This window comes from Mobula birostris, chromosome 19, assembly GCF_030028105.1.
Source record: "Mobula birostris isolate sMobBir1 chromosome 19, sMobBir1.hap1, whole genome shotgun sequence".
NCBI lineage: Eukaryota > Metazoa > Chordata > Chondrichthyes > Myliobatiformes > Myliobatidae > Mobula > Mobula birostris.
The window spans coordinates 16230109-16251546 of record NC_092388.1 but is presented as its reverse complement, the minus strand read 5'-3'; positions in this window follow the sequence as shown (position 1 = coordinate 16251546).

Below are 21438 nucleotides of genomic sequence, written 5' to 3'. Positions count from 1 at the left end.
TCTCCAGTTCTGATGAAGGCATTCAGCTCAAAACATCGTCTGTTTATTCCTCTCCATAGATGCTGCCTGACCTGCTGAGTTCCACCAGCAGTTTTTGTGTGTTACATTGGATTTCCAGAATCTGCAAAATCATTGGTGTTTAAGAAATCCTGTAATCAATTGGCAATTTGGGAAACATATGCAGAATATTTCTTAAAAATGGAATTGTATTCTCTTTTATAAAATAGCCAAATAAAAACCTCAAAATTAATAATTGACAGGGAGCTATTGGATCTACATAAGCCCAAAATCAGATGTACGATCACTGAAATATGTCTCAAAATTTGTGATTTTGTGGCAGCAGAATAGTGAAAAACTTCAAAAATTACTTAAGATACAATAAGAAACATAAAATTTAAATAAATAGTGCGAAAAGACAGCAAAATATTGAGGGACTGTTCATGGCTTCATGTAGAGTAGCGCACAGATTTAATTATCTTTAAAAGATCTGTAAAACAGTGAAACAGACTTTCAATAGCATGGTCTGTCAGCGAGTGCCCGGGTAGCACTGGGGCTGGGTTGTCAGCTGCATTGTCCGGAGACTCGACTGCCCCTTGTGGCCAATTCCACTCAGAGGACAGCTGTGAAATCAGGGACTAGTGGTCTTTTGCAGCTGAAACAGGACTATGCAAAAAGCCATAGGCATAGCTAGGGAGCCCAAGACTTTAGCACGGTACTGTATTTGTCAACGTGAGGCGGAGAACGAGTTTGCAAATCTGCGGGAGCAAAGGGAAAGGAGAGGGTGGAGCACTGTGGGATGGGTGTGGGACAGGTGGCAGAGGAAGAGTGTCAGGGGCGGGGGTTGGTGTGTGTGCAGAAACACCCACCCCTGAGACACCAGGCAGGGTCATTTGAGTCCAAGCAATTGGTTTATTGATCATTCAGAATATCACTCTGAAGCTTCCCAACCCTTCTGCTTTTCCCAGCCATGACTCCCCTTTTCCTGCTCTCTTTCCATTCTCAGTCCACAATAGAAACCCGTATCAGAATCAGGTTTATCATCACTCACATATCTCATGAAATGCGTTTCTTTTTGTAGCAGCCATGCAGTGCAATACATAAAATTACTACAGTACTGTGCAAAAGTCTTAGGCACCCTGGTTGTATATATGTGCCTAAGACCTTTGTGCAGTACTGTAGCCCTGCACTGCCTCAATGCTGTCAACCCAGATTACACCAATGAGCATTTTTCTGAAGTTCTACAATGATTGCTACTAACAAAAATTGTGGCAGGAAGTGATTGTTACCACAATAAGTGACTGGGCAACATCATGAACAAGGTCTTTGAAACACTCGAAGTTTCCTGCATGTTTGCTCCTGTCAAGGATGGTAACACAAAACTTACAATGGTGAACTTGGCACTCATTTCACTCTGTCACATGTGACCAATTACCACCCAATCTGTCTTTGATGGTGATATAATACCACAGTAGTACTACTGGTAGGCATACCTAAAATAAGATAAAGGAAGGGTTAACATATGAGGAACGTTTGGCAGCTTTGGGCCTGTACACACTAGAATTTAGAAGAATCTGCCGGTATCTGATTGAAACCTATCGAATGTTGAAAGGACTAGATAGGGTGGATGTGGAGAGGATGTTTCCTATGGTGGGGGTATCCAGAACTAGAGGGCACAGCCTCAAAATTGAGGGGTGACCTTTTAGAACAGAGGTCAGGAGAATTTTTTTTTTAGCCAGCGAGTAGTGAATCTGTGGAATGGTCTGCCACAGACTGCAGTGGAGGCCAGGTCCGTGGGTATATTTAAGGCAGAAGTTGATCATTTTCTGATTGGTCAGGGCATCAGAGGATATGACGAGAAGGCAGGTGCATGAGGTGCATGGGATCCAGGATCAGCCTTGACGGAATGGCGGAGCAGACTTGATGGGCTGAATGGCCTAATTCTGCTCCTATGTCTTATGGTGTTATGGTCTAAAATGTTTTGTATCACCTTCACTCATTGGCATATGCCTAAAGATGCTTATTTGTAACAGAGATTTTTTTTCCCATCAAAAGAAAACTTTTTCCATTCAGTTGGCTCAAAGAAGTCCTCACTGTGGCAATTCTGCAAAGCCTGCTTCTGTATGAAGACATTTTGAAGCCTCTCATTGTTGCTAAAGTGCTGCAAAGAATAATGCTGCAAACATGGGAATTTGACAGCCATGCTTTTTTTTCTCTCTCTAAGCTGTTGTTTCTTGTGTGCCTTACAATTGACAGATAAAATCAAAGAGTAAATGAGGATTTACTTTGCATATCAAATTAGACAATGGGTCACTCTTAATGTTAGGCTATTTCAATAGTTTGCATAAGGTCAGTATAATCCTTAGTTCTGATTACCATGATATCTTCAATAAAATAACATTGCATTAAACACTGGTAAACTTGAAAAGGCACTCCAAGAGACAGAACATGTCCTAAGAAGAATTGACACATGTTCCTTTTTGACTTGTACAACAAATATACTATGTGAGTTAATTCACCAGTTCACGAACTGCTTAGCAGATAAATCAAGATATTCCAACCTAAGCCTTCAGAAAATAAAACAGTGCATGGCGTGAATGAAATGATACGCCAGAGTAACAACAGTAGTAACTCTATCAGCAACACACGCACAAAGTACTGGAGGATTTCATCAAGTCAGGCAGCACCCACAGAGGGGAGCAAATAGTTGACATTTTAAGCTGAGAGCCTTCACCGGGACTCAATAACTCTATCAACCTGTTTTGTAAAGAACAATTTTCTAGATCTTAGATAACAAGAAAGGGGTAAAATTTGTGCTAGAATCCTGACAGAAAGTGTCACGAGATCTACGATTGAAAGATTTAAGCCGATACTTGGTTCACCTTAATAGAATTTCCAAGCTCTGTTTTATAGGCCATTTCCAATCACTGTCCAAACTCTTGAAGTTTAGAAAAATCAAATTTCCTTTGTATTTTTATTTCCTACTTCCAGTGTCTGCAATTTGAGTTTTAGTTATGTGGATTTCTAAAGGATGCAGGGTACTGATTAAGGTCTCAGCCCGAAACATCAACAGCTTATTCCTCTCCATAGATGCTGCCTAACCTACTGAGCTCTGCCAGCATTTTGTGTGTGCTTCTAAAGTAGCCCTCTTTGTGCTTCGATGTCAGATTCGTTTTCAATTAGAACAGCTCGATATGTTACCATCTCATTTTGATTTCATATAAGACAATCAGCAGTCTATCACACTGACAATCTGCATTTCCAAATGTCATACAGTATATGTTTCAGGAATAAAAAAAACCTTTTTCCGACTGACATTTCAGGTTGTCATTAATAACCGATCAGATCCTTTGGAAGGCAAGTTCAGAGCCTGGTATTGATTTTGGTATTGGTTTTGGTTCGTTATTGTCACATGTACCAAGATACAGTGAAAAGCAGCAGGATACCCAGTCTTGAATACTGTTTATATACAGATCAGATCAAATCATTACACAATGCATTCAGCTAGAATAGGTAAAGCAATACAATGCAAAATAAAGTGTAAAAGTTACCGAAAAGGTGCAGTACAGGTAAATGATAAGGTGCAAGATCGCAACGAGGTAGACTGTACAATACGAGTTCATCTTATTGTGCAGGATGTCCATTTAAGGGTCAAATAACAGTGGCATAGAAGCTGTCTTTGAGCTTGCTGGCAGGTGTTCATGGTTTCAGGATTTGTACATTCTGCCCAATGGGAGAGAGGGGAGAGAACATCCAGGTGGGTGGGATCATTGATTATCTCTTGGATGCTTCAGAACTAATCAGATAAATTGGATGTGAGAATAAAACCACAAAACCCAGAGGTTTAACTGGATCACAGAGTAAATGGTAGATAGAAACAGCGACTGACTGAACCAATCTGACCAAGGATGTATGCAAATAAAGTTTTTCTTTCACTCATTGTTGATTCCACATGAAGAAGATCCAAGAAGTAAAAACTAAACTAATCCAATTGACACAGGGAAGTTGTTTCGATCGTCAGCTAAAATATATGACAATGCCTTTAACGGTCATTTTCCTTTTCAGTCATGTTTGCTTCTGGTGTAGCAATGTCCTTGTGTTTATTTTAATAAAACTAATTGAAGAAAGAACTGCATTGGTGATGCTTTGAGTATCCCAGTATTTTAGATCCAGAGCCACTCTTGTTATATAAGGGAGCCAGAATTCTGCAGTACTCTAAAGTTGAACAATGAAAAGATACTCTGTTTGGTTAACATCAATATTAGTTGAAACATAATGTAGGAATTCTCTTTTCGTCAAAACAGTGCTGTGGGGATCATTACATCCACCTGAATTGAATTGAATTCAATTCAATTGACTTTATTACTTACATCCTTCACATACATGAGGATTAAAAATCTTTATGTTACGTCTTGGTCTAAATGTGTAATGTGCAATTTATTGTAATTTGTAATAAATAGCATGTTCAATAGGACAGTCAATATAACATAGAAATACAATTGTATCAGCGTGAATTAATCAGTCTGATGGCCTGGTGGAAGAAGTCCCGGATCCTGTTGGTCCTGGCTTTTACTCTGTGGTGCTGTTTCCTGGATGGCAGCAGCTGGAACAATTTGTGGTTGGGGTGACCTAAGTCTCCAATGATCATTCGGGACATTTTTACACACCTGTCTCTGTAAATATCCTGAAGTTTACATCAACAGCTGTGCTGGGCTGTCCGCACCACTCTCTGCAGAGTCCTGCGATTGAGGGAAATACAGTTCCCATACCAGGCAGTGATGCAGCCAGTCAGGGTGCTCACATTTGTGCCCCTGGAGAAAGTCCTTACGATTTGGAGACCCATACCAAACTTCTTCAACCGTCTGAGGTGAAAGAGGTGCTGTTGTGCTTTTTTCACCAAACAATCGATATGTACAGACCACACGAGATCCTTGGTGCTGTTTATGGCAAAGAACTTAAAGCTGTTCACCCTCTCAACCCCAGATCCACTGATGTCTATAGGGGTTAGCCTGTCTCCATTCCTCCTGTAGTCCACAACCAGCTCCTTTGTTTTTACGACATTGAGGGAGAGGTTGTTTTCTTGACACTACTGTGTCAGGGTGATGACTCCTTCTCTGTAGGCTGCCTCATTATTATCTGCAATTAGACCAATCGATGTAGTATTATCAACAAATTTAATTAGCAGATTTGAGCTGTGGCTGGTGACACAGTCGTGGGTATACAGAGAGTAAAGGAAGGGGCTTAAGACACAGTCCTGAGGGGCACCTGTGTTGAAGGTCAGAAGGGGCAGAGATGAGGGAGCCCACTCTTACCACCTGCCAGTGATCTGACAGGAAGTCCAGGACCCAGGTGAACAAGGCAGGGTGGAGACCAAGGCCTGGAGGAGCAGAATGGAGGTCTCATTCAAAAGGTGCCACCTCTGACAATAGACTATAACTTTTGGACCACACCGCTGCCTGCGGTCACCCCTTGAACAGGACGTCATCTCATAGGAAATAGAGGAGCTTAGTTGAGGCTGGCCCATTGTAAGCACACAAGAGGGCATAAAAATATCAGAGTGGAAAGGTCTCCTTGTCCCTCTCTGCCTTTATGGAGGAGCAGCAGTTAATGCAATGCTTTACAACATCAGCAATCCAAGTTCTGTTACTCTGCTCTCTGTAAAGTGTATCTATGTTCTCCCTATGACCAGGTAAGTTTCCTCCGGGTGCTCTGGTCTCCTCCCTCATTCCGAAGACATACTAACTAGGGTTATCAAGCTGTGGTCATGCTATGTTGGCGTGGCAACATGACGACATTTGTCGGCTGCCCCCAAGCCCATCCTCGGACTGCATTGTTCACTGACACAAATAACACATTTCCCTGTTCGTTTTGATGCTTTGATGTATGTGTGACAAATAAAGCTTATTGTTATCTTTAGTTACAGTATGCCCATGTCAACTTATATTTTTAGTGTAACTTTGTTAAGGAGAGACATATGGTGTGTGGAGTGACAGCATGTGTGGGCGGTTTAAATATTGTCAGTATCAAATGACCATGTAATATGCTCCCAGCCAATTTGAAAAATCAGCCCGAGAGAATAAATGGCTTCCAAGCTGATATCACAAGTTCTCTGTCCTATTTTTTTGAAGTTAAGAATCATCACCCTCCTTCCTTTAAAGGTATCGGTAATCCATGCAGTTTTTTTCTTGACCAGATATAAGGCTTAAGGTAAATTTTAGCAGTGTAATTACTTGATATGCACACAGATGGAGACCCGTAGTGGGGCACGTTATGCTTTGTAGCTTCAAAATATTAAACTAATTCAAAGGAAGTCAAGCGAGCCAATAGATGTGAATCTTAGTTCGTTCTTTACTTTCAGTGAGGTGTGCAGGTATCACTTTGTAGCATCATGATATATGTATTTCACTTACTTTATATAAACAACACAGAATGCTTAATCCAACAATGTATTTACAAGATTACTCAAATATTACTGAAATATTAAATACACAACGGGGCACAATCAGGAAATAATGAAACAATGGCATCAGCATGAGTAGAAAAAGGACAGACAGCAAAAATAATGTGATCAACTAAACTCAGCAGAGAAGAAAACAACCTCAGTGCCATCCCCATTAAAGAGAGAACAGATTTCTGTGGGCAAGATTTGATGGAAACAATATACTGCAGCTTGAAGTAACAGATCATTGAGAACATAAATTAATCTGTACCATCAAAAGAGATTAGGAGCCCAGATTAGAACAGTGCAAAATGTTCGTACTATGACATCTGTAAAATGTAACTCTAATGCAGTGGAGCTTTGACAATGCAGTCAGGTGAAAAATGGCAGGAGAAATTAAGATTCCTGTATATGCGCATGGCTGCTGTTGATGTTTATATTTTGGAGGGGGAGACGGATTCAAAAGAAAAAGTCATCCTCATACAACTTTTATTTGAAAAATGATACCTGGAATTGTCCAAAAATGCATGATTGCATTGTAAAATTTGACAGCATACTTACAATTGTCATAGCTATCCTAAATAATACCAGAATAAGTCAACACAACACAACAGCGTTGATTATGTGTCAACTTGATGGGTTCATTTTATCATGATGTCTGAATGATCATACCTTCTAGCAGATTTATATTACTGAGCTGCTTTTGGAAGCTGAGATCTCCAGCGCTGCAGAAATTCTGAAACATTCCATGTTGGATCTTGCTTCCTTTGCAGTCCCACAACACCGGAGATTGCTTTTTTTTTTCAAATCTTATTGGCTGTCTCACATATGATTCTGGGAACCATCATTATTTAATGACATTTTATTCAATGGCTCAGGATTTCAGTGAAGGACCAGAAGTTGAGTTTTTTTTAATAGAAAAAAAAGTTTCTCTCAGTTCCCAGTGTGAAAACCAAGTCAAATAAAGATTCCATGGCACTTCAGTTGAATAAGTATGTCATTCATTTCAGATAATTTTGACACCATGGAAAAATTTTCTGGGAATTAGAATACATAAAATTGAAATTTCTGGAGAAAACTGGAACTGCAGGAAGAATCCAATGCAGTCATAGAGGGAACGTAGAAAATCAGACAGTGACAGGAATGGAACTCCAATCTTACAGTTGGTGCTGAAAATGTTGTGCTGGCCACTACACTATTGTGCCTCTCTTCAATTTTGTCCAAAGCCACTGGTGACCCTTTCATGTAAGGTTATAAATATATGAATTTTATTTGAACTCTTTTCATGCTATATCAACTGCTGGGATAGACCCACAAACCCGGGATCTTTCTAAGATTATTTTACGTGACAGGTAACTCAGAAGAGAGATTATTTTTACATGTTCTGCAATAAAAATCCTAAAGGAACCACAAAAATATTAAAAACAAGAGAAAATCTGCAGATACTGGAAATCCAAGCGACACACACAAAATGCTGGAGGAACTCAGCAGGCCAGGCAGCATCTATGGAAAAGACAAAACAGTCGATTTTTTTGGGCAAGATCCTGGTGTTTCGGGTCATCCTGATGAAGGTCTCGGCCCAAAACAGCGACTATACTCTTTTCCATAAATGCTGCATGGCTTGCTGAGTTCCTCCAACATTTTGTGTGTGTTACAAAAATATTAATCCTTGTAACGTAATATCCCCCAAGAGCACCACAATCTTGCCGTGGGGTTTGGAAGCTTGCATGCCTCAGTGACCCAGAGAGCTACGTTGGCTGGTGTCAGGGCTTTATGCTTTGGCTGTTGCCAAACAGGTCAAAGGATCGAAGCCAGACTAAGAGTGGTCCACCGGTCCTCCAAGTTCGGGGGCTCAGCTCAGGGCTAACAACCCTGACTGATAAAACAAAATTGTTACCGGAACGACAATGAGGAATCCTTCTACATGTGAGTGTGACGGTATTTCCGAGCCTCCACCTGGGACTTGCATGACTGGCAATGGTGAAAACCGAGAGAAAACTACTGACATAATGAAGGAAGCACTGAATCCCACCAGAGATGGAGAACCTACATTGCTGCCCTAAATCCCAGTGGGGTAACAGACATTAAGTAAGTAAGTAACATAATATGTTTAGATTGAAAACTGATATTGCAATGCATTTTTATAATGTCAACAACAAATATAATATCACATCCTGTATATTATGACTGAAGAAGCTAGAATAAAATTGTTACATATGCGACCATACACTCTTTAAATGTAACTTTATTCTGTAAGGTGACGAGAATGATGATAAAGTCTTCACAATAAATCGAATACAGTGATGAAACTTTTCACCAAGTCCTCTTGGGATTGAGCTCTGAAAGGTTTAAGGGCGACTGCATGCATTATACATGATTAGCCAGGGTCAGGCACCACAAGTGCAAACATTCACAATTTGTCAAAAAGATAATGCAGAAGCTTTCTGCACTCTTAACCTGGAACAATCTTCAGCAAAAAAAAAATTAATTCAATTATGCTAACATATTCCTGCTTCTCATTGTTTGTGATGAAAGCAGTAACATTTACTTACAACAAAAGACCATGCTGTAACCATATCTTTGTGCCGGCCTCCATCCCTTGTACAGCTAAGCAGTTCTCTTTAGGTTTGGCGTGGGATCTAAGGAAGATATTTTTTTTTTCTATTTCACAACCATGAAACCACCTTTATTTTAGGAGATCATGGTGGTCCGATGCAGCTTACGGGGCCATTGACAGCAGTCGTTCATCTGCCACTGCTCTACAGTATTGGATGGCAAGGCTCCAAGATTCCATTCAGCGGAGAACAGCCACCATTTTCATCCAAGGGTATAACGCACCCCCTGCTTGCCCTGCCGCATATTTTCTTTTTCACATTATGGGATGCACAAAAGAGAACAGGGACCAACACCAGGACAAGGGAATTAGCAGATGGAGGGGAGAAGAGATTATTGTTTGTGGACTCTGTTGGGAAATGTAGTAGAGCTGCAGGAAGGTTTTGCTTAGAGATACAGTAAGTGCTTTGACGACATAGTATTTGAGCTTGGTGCCTGGACTAGAGACGGTTGGGAGGGCAAAAGTCAGTGAATTAGAAGCAGGTAATGGTTCAGTGCAGCAGATACTGTACAGCACTGTGCATAGGTCCTGGGCACGCGTGCACGCACGTACACACACACACACACACACACACACACACACACACACACACACACACACACACATATATATATATATATATATATATATATATATATATATAGCTAGTGTGCCTAAGACTTTTGCACAGTGCTGTAATAATTTTATGCATTGCACTCTACCGCTGCTGCAAAAAAATAAACAAATTTCTTGACGTGTGAGTGATGATAAACCTGATTCTGATATGGATCTCTATCATGGACTGAAAGTAGGAAAGGTGCAGGGAGAGGGGAATCATGGTTAGGGAAAGAGGAAAAGAGAGGGGAGGGAGCTGGAAGCACCAGAGACACGTTCTGCAATGATCAATGAACGAATTGTTAATCATCAAGTGACCTTACCTGATGTCTCAGAAATAGATATGTCTGCACCTGCGCTACACCCCGCCTCAGGAACTCCTTCTCTGCCACCTGCCCCACACCCTTGCCATGGCGGTCTGACCTCATCATTCCCAACATCCTTTGCTCCTGCCAGATCTACAAACTCACTCTCTGCTCCACATTGACAAATACATTAGACCATAAGATATAGGAGCAGAAGTAGGCCATTCGGGCCATCGAGTATGCTCCGCCATTCAATCATGGGCTGATCCACTTCATCCAGTCATCCCCACTCCCCTGCTTTCACCCCATACCCTTTGATGCCCTGGCTAATCAAGAACTTATCTATCTCTGCCTTAAATACACCCAATTTCTTGGCCTCCACGGCTGCACATGGCAACAAATTCCACAGATTTACCACCCTCTGACAAAAGTAATTTCTCCACATCTCAGTTCTAAAAGGATGTCCTTCAATCCTGCAGTCATGCTCCCTTGTCCTAGAATCCCCTACCATGGGAAATAACTTTGCCACATTTAATCTGTTCAGACCTTTTAATATTTAGAATGTTTCTATAAGATCCCCCTTCATTCTCCGGAACTCCAGGGAATACAGCCCACGAGCTGCCAGATATTCCTCATACGGTAACCCTTTCATTCCTGGGGACATTCTCGTGAATTTTCTCTGAACCCTCTCCAATGTCATATATCCTTTTTAAAATAAGAAGCCCAAAACTGCACACAATACTCCAAGTGTGGTCTCCCGAGTGCCTTATAGAGCCTCAACATCACATCCCGGCTCGTATATTCTATACCTCTGGAAATGAATGTTAACATTGCATTCGCCTTCTTCACAACCCACTCAACCTGTAGGTTAACCTTTCAGGTATCTTGCACAAGGACTCCCAAGTCTCCTTGCATCTCTGCATTTTGAATTCTCTCCTCATCTAAATAATAGTCTGCTCATTTATTTCTTCCACCAAAGTGCATGACCATACACTTTCCAATATTGTATTTCATTTGCCACTTCTTCGCCCATTCTCCTAAACTATCTAAGTCTCTCTGCTGGCTCTCTGTTTCCTCAACAGTACCCGCTCCTCCAAGTTCTGTAGGGCTGGAGATGATCATTGAAATAGTGAGGTGTGCAACCTTAAGGAGGTGAGAAAAGGATGATCATTTTAAAATTGATTTATCATTTAACTGATCTCATTTTACTGGGAATCACTGCAGGTCAGTAATATCAAAAGCAATCAGTGAACAAACTCATCCAGAGCAAATAGAGTGGCAGGTGATGTCAGGTTTATATAGGTAACAAACTGGGGAAACCTAGACATCCATTACAGTAATCGAGCCTGGATTTAATAAAGGCCCGGCAGTTATTTCAGCCTAAGATGAACTGAGCAGACTGACGCTACGGACTTGGAAGTCAAAATTTAAAGTTCAAAGTTCAAAGTACATTTATTACCAAAGTATATATACATTATACAATGTTGAGATTCATCTCCTTACAGGCAGCCACAAAACAAGAAACGCATAAGAATCCATGAAGGAAGACTGATGAACACCTAATGTGCAGAGAGAGAGAGAGACAGACAGACAGAGAGGGGGAGAGAGAGAGAGAGAGAGAGAGAGAAAGAGAGACAGACAGACAGACAGAGAGGGGGAGAGAGAGAGAGAGAAACGCATCATGCTAATAATAAAAGTAAATAGCATTTAAAACGAATGTGAGTTCTTAGATGCAAAGCCTGGAGCAGCATGAGCAGGCCGCCAGCCTCAGCCTCGGTTCAGCACATAGCAGAGTAAGCACTGCAGCGCCCGCAAACATGAAGCCCAGAGCAGGCCCCCGGTTTCAGCGTCAGTTCGGCACATAATGGAGTAAATATTGTGGTGCCCAGAGTAGGCCCACAGCAGACATCCCACCCTGCAAAAACTCATTTCAGGGAGGTAGCACCATCAATTTGCGGGAGACTCCCAAAACTTCCGGGAGAGGTGGGATGTCTACAATAGGGTAGCTCCTTAGCAGCTAGCCAGCTAGTTTAAATAACATTAGCTATGCTAATGAATGAATGACACCTGGTAAACTCACCTCAGCATGTCTTTTACAGTCTTAATCCATCATGGGCAATAGAAAAGTCACTGTTGCAAACAGTGCAGCGAGCAACATTGTCATTATTTTTGACCCCTATTAGGCAGGGGTACACTTTAGCGTAGTCTAGGGTGACGTACGTTTTGTATTTTCTTTTTTTGGAACACTCTGCCATGGCGCGCTCTCTCTCTCTCTCTCTCTCTCTCTCCTCTGTGGGCGCTCTCACCCGCTCTCTCTCTCGCTCTCTCTCTCACTCACTCTCTCGCTCTCTCTCGTGGTTGCTTTCGCGCTCGCTCTCTCGCTCTAAAAAAAATTACTTCAGGAATATTGTATAAAATTTGCAGGCACCAGGGAGACACTATTAATATGCGGGAGACTCTCGGAACTTCTGGGAGAGGTGGGATGTCTGCCACAGCCTCAGCTTCAGATCAGAACATAGCAGAGTAAATATTGTGGTGCCCAGAGTAGGCCCACAGCCTCGGTTCAGTACATAAGGGAGTAAATATTGTGGTCCCAGAGTAGGCCGCCAGCCTCAGCTTCAGCACAGTGCAGAGTGGAATAAACATCATGGAGCAGCGAGCAGAACCGGCCTGACCCCTTCCTCTGGTCCTAACACTCTGACTTTCAATCCATTTGCTTTGGCATTTAAATCAACCAAGCATTGAGTCATTCCTTGCACTAGGACCCAGCCCTGTCACATCACTATTCTCTGGGCCTGGACCCCAAAGGATGTTTCGGCCTGTACCCAATGTCTTGAAATCAGTCCAGCACTTGTCAATGAAACCTCACTCTCAGTTCAGGTGGATGGGCCCCAAATCTGCTTCTCCCATGCTCCGATTTTACTCCGCTCTGCTCACACCGACCATCTCAAACGTGCCTCGACCCTTGCTCTGACTTTGCCTCGCACCTGCATGCTTCAACCCTCAACTCAGCCTCTCCTTCGCTCTTCTCTTCATTTTTGCAATGATTGTTTACCATATTTATTTTACAGTAGAAGTGTTATTAATGAGGTATTTTGTTGCATATCTTTTTTGGTAACCACCAGTAAGTAGACACTTGCCCTCAGCAACGTCATCTTAAACCAGAATACATGGACATGTGATCCAAAACTTTCAGCTCCCTATCCTAACCTAAAGAGCTGCTGGAAAGATATGGCAATATGTAGAGTTTATCCATATAGTTCCATAGCTAGCAAACTAATAAAATTCAGTACCATCATAAATTACATTAGATTAGATTATGAGAACACTCAGTCCTCTTTTATTGTCATTTAGAAATGCATATATGCATTAAGAAATGATGCACTGTTTCTCCAGAGTGATATCACAGAAAACAAGACAGACCAAAGACTAACACTGACAGAACCACATAATTATAATGTATAGTTACAGTAGTGCAAAGCAATACCATAATTTGATAAAGAACAGTCCCCAAGCAGAGTAAAAAAACAGTCTCAGAGTCCTGAGTCGATCGACTCCCGAGTCCCCAATAGCAGGCGGCAAAAGGGAGAATCTCCCTGCCATAAACCTCCAGGCACCGTCCACTTGCCGGTACCTTGGAAGCAGCCAACCCTGAGTCCATCCGTCTGAAAACTCCGAGCTTCTGATTAGCCTCTCTGATACAGCCTCCCGAGCGCCATCCTCTGCCGAGCACCTTCGACCTCTCCCCGTCCGCTGAACGCGCAAAGCCTAGGATTTTGGGGCCTTCAGCTCCAGAGATTCCGGTTACCACACAGTAGCAGCGGTAGCAAAGCAGGCATTTCAGAAGTTTTCCAGATGTTCCGCTGAGCTCTCACGTCTGTTTCCATCAAATCAGGATTGTGCACAGTCCCCTACTTGACAGATAACAGATATTCATCACCGAAGTGGCCACGCGCGCTGTCGTCGCGCCGCCATCTTCTCCCCACTCCCGGGAGGATTTTATCACCTACATGAGTTCCACATTAAGTTCAATATTAATAAAATACAGGTGCTTTATAAATGGGCTGCTGATATACTATCCCTTTGCACTCTATCCCAAGAATTACTTTGCCACTTATGTTTCTTTATGCAAAACACATGAAGCTCATGGGAAGATAACAAGGAGGTGCAAAATGGAAACTTTCATCATCAAGTTTGGAATAAAAGGGGCTAAAGTACTGGATTAATCAGCTGTAAGTCAAAACTGACTGCAACAACAGAATTAACACAGAATTTATCATCTGAAGAATGTCTTTTGGGAATAAGGAGACCACAAAATAAATGTAAATTGCAATTATTTCAGTGTGAGAACTCATTAATATAGTAATAGAATGCTATGAAAGAAATGAAAAGAAACTCAATTTGATCCTAATTCATCAAACCTTTCATTTCAAATTTGGTCTAATAAGAAAACGATCAAGTATGGATTTAACTCAGAGCTAAACTACAGTGAATGAATTATTGTTTCTATTTCAGCCCCTTTCTGATGTCAATGTAATACAAATACTGAATACACTGAAGTCACTCTGTGTTCAATCAGAACTGAGTACAAACCAGCTTTCCAATATCATTCTGGACACACAGTACTGTAGGTTATTACTTCCAGTAGCCCCTCAGTGTCATTCCAAGCACAAATCACCAGATGCAAAGTGGTAAAGACACTAGGAGGGTGCAAGTATTTGAGTGACACTGTAGCATAGCTGTTAGGGTAATCTTCTGCGTGATCAGAAGATGAAGATTCAATTCCTGCTGCTCCTGTAAGGAGTTTGTGCGCTCTCCTTGTGACCACATGAGCTTCCACATAGCATTCACACGACTTACTAACCCTATCCTGAATGTCTTTGGAATGTGCTCCGGTTTCCTCTAAGGATGTAGGAGTTAGGGTTAGTAAATTGTGGGAATGCAATGCTGGCGCCAGAAGTGTGGCAACACTTGTGGGCTGCCCCCAGCACAATCCTCGGACTATGTCGGTCATCGATGTAAACAACCCATTCCACTGCATATTTTGATGCTTCAATGTATATGTGACAAATCAACCTAATCCTTAAAATGCCAATAGTTTACATGTATGGAAGTAAAAGTCCAACCTCGGAAAAAATGCATCTTTTATTTTCATTCCCTTAATTTCCTGTGTTTCAGCCAAGGACTGTTTGATTGTCATCACAGTCTCATTGAATTAGTTGGCCACTTCCTGATCGTATTTTGTTACACTTTTACAAAAGTCATTTTGAAATGGCTCAAATAATATGGCACTCTTTAAACCCAAGATACTGTAATTATTAATGACCGAACAATAGAAACCAAACCACGTCACTTCTCCATTACTGGAACCAACAAAGGAAAGATAGTTTCCTTAAAAAGTAAGTTCAAGTTGTATCATTAGACTCTACATTTAAACTCTGTAGTATATAGAAACTAAAATTTATCAGCAGTGAACCTGTCTTCAGATGATCAATGCAAATATTCCACCATCTGTTGCCTACATTAGCTAGACTCGGACAGAGCAAAAGAGATCTCTGGAGTTTTCAACTCAATTTACCTTTGAAAATGTCACCTTCAAAGGTAGAGCTTCTTGAAGCTCCACTCACAAAATGCTGGAGGAATTTAGCAGGTCAGGCAGATTCTATGGAGAAGAATACATATTTGATGGTAATCCCTCCAGCATTTTGAATGTGTGGCATTTTCTAGTATTTGCATAATCTCTTGTGTCCATATTTCTGGAAACTCCATGTTATTGCAAGGGCCTTGCTTACATTTGGTTGGGTTGTCACAAGGTCTTGAACGCTGCACCCAAATAGTGTAAATTCTTGGAAAATATTTTCAAATTTTAATTAATGCAACAGAACTTCTTAAATAAACATACAGCTCTGGTTTAGCTTTGGTGGAATTGAAAAGTGAATGCAATCAGATTGATTGTCCATGATAAATCATGTCAATATTTTTCTTGCAATGATTTTATAAGGAATTTTGGGTTGTCTAAGACAGGAGCTAATTTTATACAGCCCACTTTATACTTGGACAAGTATATAAATGTGATTTAAGTTACATTGATTGCAGAATGTTAGTTGATGCAAGAGAGAGTCGTTTGAGTAGGTCAGAAACTGTTGATTTCCTGGGATTTTCAGACATAACAGTCTCTAAAAAATCCAGTGAGTAGCAGTTTTATGGGTGAAAATGCCTTGTTAATGAGAGAGGACAGAGGAGAATGACCAGACAGATTCAAGCAACACACATCAAAGTTGCTGGTGAACGCAGCAGGCCAGGCAGCATCTCTAGGAAGAGGTACAGTCGACGTTTCGGGCTGAGACCCTTCGTCAGGACTAACTGAACGAAGAGCTAGTAAGAGATTTGGAAGTGGGAGGGGGAGGGGGAGATCCAAAATGATAGCAGAAGACAGGAGGGGGAGGGATGGAGCCAAGAGCTGGACAGGTGATTGGCAAAAGGGATACGAGAGGATCATGGGACAGGAGATCTGGGGACAAAGACAAGGGGGAGGGCGGAAAAATCCCAGAGGATGGGCAAGGGGTATAGTGAGAGGGACAGAGGGAGAAAAAGGAGGGAGAGAGAGAAAGAATGCGTGTATATAAATAACGGATGGGGTACGGGGGGGAGGTGGGGCATTAGCGGAAGTTAGAGAAGTCAGTGTTCATGCCATCAGGTTGGAGGCTACCCAGACGGAATATAAGGTGTTGTTCCTCCAACCTGAGTGTGGCTTCATCTTTACAGCAGAGGAGGCTGTGGATAGACATATCAGAATGTGAATGGGATGTGGAATTAAAATGATGATAGAAAGGCAACAGTAATTCAAATAACCATATGTTACAACAGTGCACAAGAACTTTCCTGAAAGCACAGCACATCAAACCTCAGCAGCAGAAGAGCACGAACGGTGGCCACTTCATTAGGTACAGAATGTATCAAATAAAGTAACCACTGAGTGTATAATCATCATGATAGTAAATAAAACCTTCTTCAGCCAAAGAATTCAACTATATCCTCAATGGATAATGCTCTTTATCATGCCAGCAGAAACAGTGCATCTCAAGGAGAGGTGGTCAGCAACATCAGAGTAACAGAAACTCAACCCCATATATGCTTACCCATCTCAGTTAATAGCTTTGTGGAACTCTAATGGAACGTGCCCACAATATCCTGAAAAGGGAGGGTGAACAGCCAGATGTCGTGGTACATATTGGTGCCAAGGACATAGGTAGAAAAAGGGAGGAGGTCCTGAAAACAGAATACAGGGAGTTAGGAAGGAAGCTGAGAAGCAGGACCTCAAGGGTAGTAATCTCGGGATTACTGCCTGTGCCATGCGACAGTGAGAATAGGAATAGAATGAGCTGGTGGATAGATGCACGGCTGAAGAATTGGAGCACGGGGGGCAGGCATTCAGATTTCTGGATTATTGGCACCTATTCTGGGGCAGCTGGGACCTGTACAAAAGGGTTTGGTTGCACCTGAATCCGAGGGGGGGCCAATATCCTTGTGGACAGGTCTGGAGCTGTTGGGAGTGGTTTAAGTTAATACGGCAGGGGTGTGGGAATTAGTTTGACAGAGCTGAGGATGAGCTCAGCAGATGATGTAATATGTAATATGAATGAAAGGAAGGAAAAGCCAATGATTGGGTACAACTGCAGACAAAGCAAAGAGTTAAGTTGTGGCACAGAGGCAAAATTCATGAGGGCAAAGAATGCAGGATTAAAAGTGCTGTGTTTAAATGTGCATGGCATTCGGAATAAGGTGGACAAACTCGTTGCACACTTAGAGATTGGTTGGTATGACGTTGAGGGCATCATTGAATCGTGGCTGAAAGAAGGCCACCTTTGGGAGTTTAACATCAAGAGATATACTTTGTATTGAAAGGACAGGCAGGAAGGCATTAGCAGAGGAGTGGCTCTGTTGGTAAGAGATGGAATTATATCTTTAGAAAGAGGTGACATAGAGTCAGAGAATGTTGAATCTTTGGGGTGGAGGTAAGAAACCTCAAGGGTGAAAAAACCATGATGGAGATCATATATAGGCCTCCAAATAGTAGCTAAGATGTGGGGTTGAGATTGCAAAGGGAGCTGGAAAAGGCATGTAATAAGGGTATAATTCAGGCTTCTGTACCTCCTTCCTGACAGTAAAAATAAGAAGAGGGTATGTCCTAAGTGATGGGGGTCCTTAATAATGGATGCCCCCTGTCTGAGCACCACTCCTTGAGGATGTTTTCAATACTATGGAGGCTAGTATCCAAGATGGTGCTGACTAATTTTACAACTTTCTGTAGCTTCTTTTGGACCTGTGCAGTTCCCCCCCATCACCCATACCAGATGTGATGCAGCCTGTCAGAATGCTCTCCGTGGTACATCTGTAGATGCTTTTGAGTGTTTTAGGTGACAAACCAAATCTTCTCAAACTCCTTTTAAAATATAGCCACCGGCTTGCCTTCTTTATAGCTGCATCGATGTGTTGGGTCCAGGTTAGATCCTTAGAGATCTCGATACCTAAGAACTTGAAGTTGCTCAATTACTCCACTTCCGGTCCCTCACGAGGATTAGTTCATGTTCCCTCGTCTTACCCTTCCTGAAGTCCACAATCAGTCCTTTGGTCTTATTGATGTTGTTCCTAGGTTGTTCCTGCTGCACCACTCAGCTAGCTGATATATCTTGCTCCTAAGTGCCCTCTCGTCTCCGTCTGAGATCCTGTCAACAATAGTTGTATAATCAGCATATTTATAAATGGTACTTGAGCTATACCTATGGGTATAGAGAGAGTAGAGCAGTGGGCTAAGCACACACCCCTAAGGTGCACCAGTGTTGATTGTCAGCAAGGAGGAGATACTATTACCAATCCACTCAGATTGCGGTCTTCCAGTTAGGAAGTTGAGGATCCAATTGCAGAGGGAGGTACAGAGGTCCAATTGCTGTAGCTTGTCAATCAGGAGTGTTGGATTGATGCAGATGCCTTGCTTCCTCAACACTACCTACCCCTCCACCTACCTCTGTATCATCCGCAAACCTGGCTAAAAAACCATCAATTCCAATGTACAGGATCTACTTGTACAAGATGTTTACTCTGAGTTGAGGTACCGAAGGTATGTTTGATAACTTTCAATTTGTAATTAACGTTAGACATTACATTACTCTTAAAAATCAGTTTAACCACAAGAGCTAAGAGAAGTAGAGGGGAGCACTTGTGTTTTTGAGTTTTCTTGTTTGTGAACGCTGGCCTAATGTATCTCCAAAAACATAACTGACCACTACATTTCATTACTGTACACCTATGCCACTCTCTGTATAAGCAGCCGGTAACAATATTTTAATAGTAAGACCCTACCTTTCTTTTCTTACTTTGTAGAGTGACATTTGAAAGAAATAACCTCATATGTTTCAGAGGTCATTCCTGTAAAAGTCAAATAAATAGTTCTCTTTTATAATTACACAAAGATGGACAGTATCTTGAAAACACATAAACTTGAAACCTGTCAATCTTTCTTACTGGTTATTTGATGGCATTGGCCTGAGGTGGCAATTAAAAAGGATTTTTATGACATCATTACTTTGAAGGGTTTACAGGGTGGACTATTTGTCATGGCTGATTATTCTCTATTGTGAAGTAACTATTAAATGGTAACAAAAACTAAGCCTGCAAGAGTCTGTCAAAGAAAGCTTCTGTGTGACTTTCAAACATCTTTTATTGTGTGCTGCAGTAATAGCTTTTCTTAACTTTATTCAAACATATTTCTTTACACTGCAAAAAAACAGATACTTCAACAAAAAGTTTTGCTGTATATATTGTTAGATCTTTTCAAAAGATTATGTGACTATGATGTTAATTCTAAAAATCTTCATTTAAATAGAACACAGAACATGGAAAGTTACAGCACATTACAGGCCCTTCGGCCCACAATGCTGTGCCAACCATGTATCCTACTCTAGAAAATGCCTAGAATTTTCCTACCATAATAGCCCTCAAGTTTTCTAAGCTCCATGTACCTAAGAGTCTCTTAAGACCCCATTGTATCTGCCTGTACCACCACAGCCAACAGTGCATTCCAGACACCCACCACTCTCTGTGTGAAAAACTTACCTCTGACATCCCCCTTGTACCTACTTCCAAGCACCTTAAAACTATGCCCCCTCATGTTAGCCTTTTCAACCCTGGGAAAAAGCCTCTGGCTATCCCCACGATTAATGCCTCTCATCATCTTATACACCTCTGTCAGGTCACCTCTCATCCTCCTTCGCTCCAAGGAAAAAAGGCCAGGTTCACTCAACCTATTCTATTAAGGCATGCTCTCCAATCCAGGCAGCATCCTTGTAAATCTCCTCTGCACTCTCTCTATAGTATCCACATCCTTCCTGTAGTGAGGTGACCAGAACTGAACACAGTACTCCAAGTGGGGTCTAACTAAGGCCTTATATAATTGTAACATTACCTCACAGCTCTTGAACTGTCAACCTGCACACCAGCTTTGAGTGCCCGATCGACACAGACCCTAAGGTCTCTCTGATCCTCCACACTGCCAAGAGTCTTACCATTAATAATATATTCTGTCTTCAAATTTGACCTACCGAAATGAACCACTTCACACTTATCTGGGTTGAACTCCATCTGCCACTGTTGAATCTTCTCACAAAGGGTGATGAATCTCTGAAATCCTCTACCCCAGAGGATTGTGGAGGCCAGATCATTGGGGATACATGAAGAGGAGGATGGTTTTTTATTCAATTTCATTTTATTTAGAGATACAGCATGGTAACAGGCCCTTCAGCCCCACATGACCACGTAAACTGTTAACTTGTACACCTTTGAAATGTGGGAGGAAACCAGAGAACCCAGAGGAAATCCACGCGGCCACGGGGAGATCATGCAAACCCCTTACAAACAGCGAAGGGTTTGGACCCGAGCTGCTGGTGCTGCCAGCCACTATGCCACCCCAAACATTAGGGAACTGAGGGTCAGAAGAGAAGAGGAGATGAAGTCTCTGGTAGATCAGCCATGATCATACAGAATGGCAGGACAGGCTCAAGGCCTGAGTGTCTATTCATTCATTTATTTCCCAGTCTTCTTGGAACACTACTGATGGCAGAATTTTTGAACTTTGAACTTTGCATTAACCAAGCACAAGACAACGAGATTATGTCACTTAGTGTATCAAACATAGTTGCAAGTTGGGATGCTGTGTACTCAGAGGGTCAGTCTGCAAGCCATTAATTATGGATGTTTGAGATCTCTCTCAGCAGAAGCTTTTAAAACCATCTGTGTGAGTTACTTTGGCCCAGGAAATGTATCTGGAAAGCATACATGTCATCTAGTAGAAGAACAGTATAAATATCAGAAGAATTGGGGATCATTATGAATTACAATGACAGAAAGATGAGGTTACAGAAAGAAGAACTAAAACTGACATTTTTAAAATGCTAACAAAAGCCTTGGATCTGGATCTACAACCTAATTTGCTT